The sequence below is a fragment of the Mytilus californianus genome, unplaced genomic scaffold, assembly GCF_021869535.1.
Source record: "Mytilus californianus isolate M0D057914Y unplaced genomic scaffold, xbMytCali1.0.p SCAF_38, whole genome shotgun sequence".
Taxonomy (NCBI): Eukaryota; Metazoa; Mollusca; class Bivalvia; order Mytilida; family Mytilidae; genus Mytilus; species Mytilus californianus.
In genome coordinates this window covers 845,161-848,892 of record NW_026262688.1, presented here as the reverse complement: position 1 = coordinate 848,892, position 3,732 = coordinate 845,161, and positions in this window count along the sequence as shown.

Sequence of the window (3,732 nt, the reverse complement as noted above, 5' to 3'; positions counted from 1 at the left end):
AACGATTAGTTTCTTTTGACAAATTGTTTGGTTTGTAAAAAGATGAGTTTAAAACAGAATGAAAGTTTAATTCAAAATTAAAAAGAATAATGTGAAATTATTATACCTGCTTTGTTATCTTTTATTTCGTTTCGACCAACATACAATGTCGAAACATTAAAACATGTGAATATAATAGAATGATATATTTATATAAAAACGTGTACAAAACAAAAAAACAAAAAAAAAAACAAAAAAAAACATTAAACGTAATCTATAAATATTTCGGTTAACATATATCCTTCATCAGCAGGATTGTGATGTAAAATGAATCATATCAATCTATTGTTATTTACCTATAACGATCTTGAACTTATACGGTTAAAACCGAACACAGCAGCGTTTGTACAATTCTAAATTTTAAAAATGACGTAGGTAAGGTATCTACAGTAGAGACTGAAAAGACTAACTAAAATTTCAATTGAATAGCACATTGAGATTTAACCTGGTATAATTGTAGAATTTTATAATTGACATAGGTAAAGAAATAGCAACAGCAATGTTCAATCTACAAATTTGAGAAAGCAAATGTTTGTTCTTCCCTCGACGGAATTCGAATTCATGCTATTAGGATATCATGACAACATCGCATGCACTGTGTCCATCGCTCAAGACAAATCGACCACCTAGACTGCCTTCGTGGCCTAGTGTTACCTTTTTCTCGTCAGTAGAATCAAGAGTTGTAACACAGTTCAAATTGTGGTTGAAGTTTTCAACGCCCTATTGAGCAGAGATATAAAGGATGATGCTATATAATTAGTTTTTCTTAATTCTTTCATAAAGCACATCAGGTTCTAAAGTATGGAGCTGGTGGATCCAAAAGTTTTCACTATTTGTCTCATTTTAGTGTCCCACTCAGTGTTCACTTCTATTATTTGGAAAGTATCATTATAAAAATGATGTTTTTTTAGCAAATATGTTTGTGAGGGGACAGTTTTTGTTGGTCTTGTTACATGATTGATGGTTATTTAGCCGATTATTAAATTTAAAAAATCATTTAAATTAAACAATTTACACCTTTTTTGAATTGGGATGGCGTCGTATAACTTAGTCGGCGAAAATCAATTAAAATTATAATCCCAAAGGTTTCATCTCACAAAGAATAGTCTCATAAGAAATGCGGGTATATTTATTGATACAAAAATATACCAAACGAAATGAAACAAAGCTAAACAAATAAAAGGATTAGTATTAGAGATACTAATTTACTATCTTCAACAATGGAAACATTTTGTTAACAATATGTCTAGCGCAGTGTCCAAAGTTAACAAACTTGGAAATGGAATTAGCTTAAAGTTTAAGATCTTTTAAAATGTACCAAATTAATGAATACTAAAATACGTAAAGGACACAAATATTCATAACCGCTGATTGGCATATGAACATGAGTAGGACTTTTTTCTACGTTTTTCTAAGCATTAAATGTCTTGTTTAAATCTCAATGTAGTATATAAGCAAAAGGTATCTGGAAAGTAACAACAAATTACAAAGCACGTATAACCAGCATGATAGAAAATAACGACAAATCTCACAGGGCTGTATTACAAGCACGCTATCAAATAAAAACAAATCTCCCTAAGCTGTATAACCAGTGTGATAGAAAATAACAACAAATCTCCCAAAGCCTCTTTAGTAGAGTGGTCAAGAAAAGCTTGACTACATTAGATGGGACCTATATAAAACGAACAGTTAATGTGTATAAAATGATACATGACAAAATCAATGAAACGGCAGTTGTAATCTGTGGCAAGAACCTTACAGAATGTTTCATAAAACTTTCACTTCCTATATTCATTCGTTACCATTTCCTGCTTGAAATCATTACAGATGTTAAATCCAATGACGATTGTATAATAATATCGGAAGACACACAGGAAGACTATTTCGGAAGATTGTTAAGTGACTTACGGCATTGTGTTACTACAAGTACAATACATAATGCACAATAATATATCAGTCATTTATTGATAGATTACTCGCCTATTTTTAAAAAAAAGTGTTGAAGCTAAACAAATATTAAGGATTCTTGATAACAGAAGTCATCATGGATATACAACACCTTTAATGGATTCAGCATCAGGTGGTTTCTACGATTTCGTTCAATTTCTAACTGTTACTATTCAATGTAATGTGAATAGGGCTGCCGTAGAAGGTAAATCACCTTTATTTAAAGCATCTGAAAGAGGACATTCAGAAGTAGTTAATTTCTTATTAAAGAACAATGCTGATGTATCCAAACATGATAGTTATAGAAGGTCTCCACTGTACGTGGCATGTGAAAGAGGACACAGAGAGACAGCGGAACTGTTACTGTTGAACAATTCTGATATCTCTCAGTTTAACAATAATCAATATTGTATGTTGCATGTAAAAGAGGACATTTTGATACAGTAAAACTATTACTAAATTACAATGCTGATGTTTTTCAATGTAACAGTTATCGAAAGTCCCCATTGTTTGTTGCCTTTAACGAAAGACATACTGATATCGTTAATCTGTTACTACGTATACAGTACAAGGCTGATGTATTCCTATATGATAGAAGTAGGAGGTCTCCTCTATTTGTAGCATGTGAAGTAGGACAAACAAACACAGTAAATCTGTTATTGTTGAACAATGCAGATATCTCTCAGTCAGTGTAACAGGTATGGGGAGTCTCCGTTGTATGTGGCATGTGAAGCAGGACACGTAGAGACAGTAGAACTGTTACTCCAAAACAATGTTGATGTCAAAATGTGTAATAAAAAAGGTCAGACACCGATTGATATTTCCTGCGAATCACCTTGCACCAAAATTGTAAATCTATCGAAAGCATTACAGTAAAGTAGTTGTTTCATGAATTTGAGGTTCATGAGAACTTAGATCACTGTACAAAGACCTAATATGTAGATACTAATACTCCTTTTTTCACATATGAGTGTACTGGAATCACGATCCTGATAAAATGAATATGAAAAACATGCAGGGAATATATGCAATTGGTCAGTTTATATAAGAAGATGTGATATGAGTCCAAATGAGACAACTCTCCATCCAAGTCACAATTTGTAAAAGTAAACCATTATAGGTCAAAGTTCGGTCTTCAACACGGAACCTTGGCTCACACCGAATAGCAAGCTATAAAGAGCTCAAAAAATGACTAGTGTAAAACCATTCAAACGGGAAACCCAACGGTCTAATCTATATAAAAAACGAGAAACGAGAAACACTAATGAACTACATCAACAAAGGACAACCACTGAACATCAGGTTCCTGTGTATGGAAAGCATGTAGTTGGTCAGTTTTTCCATGGAATGGATATGATAAGTTAGTAGGTTTGTAAGTCTCAGAGATGCGATAGGTATACTTAAGTGCGATGCTCAAGATGAAGTGTGATGGTCCTATCGCTGTTGTGTTACGGCCTGCATGTCAAGTGATTCTAGGTTCATATCTACTATCTAGTTATTATATGAAATTGCATTCATTATTATTCATTAAACAATTATGGTAGAGATCCCTTTCCAACAAACCTTCATTGTCAATGTATAGATGCTTATCAAGATATGACACAGACGTAGCTGTATATGTTGTATCCTTTTTTTTACGCTGAGATAAATGCAGTCACCATAATTATCATATTTTGCACCTCTGTTTCCACCCGCATCAGGAACGTTCGAAGCCTAAAACCCGAAATCTTTATGCACGAAATAGGA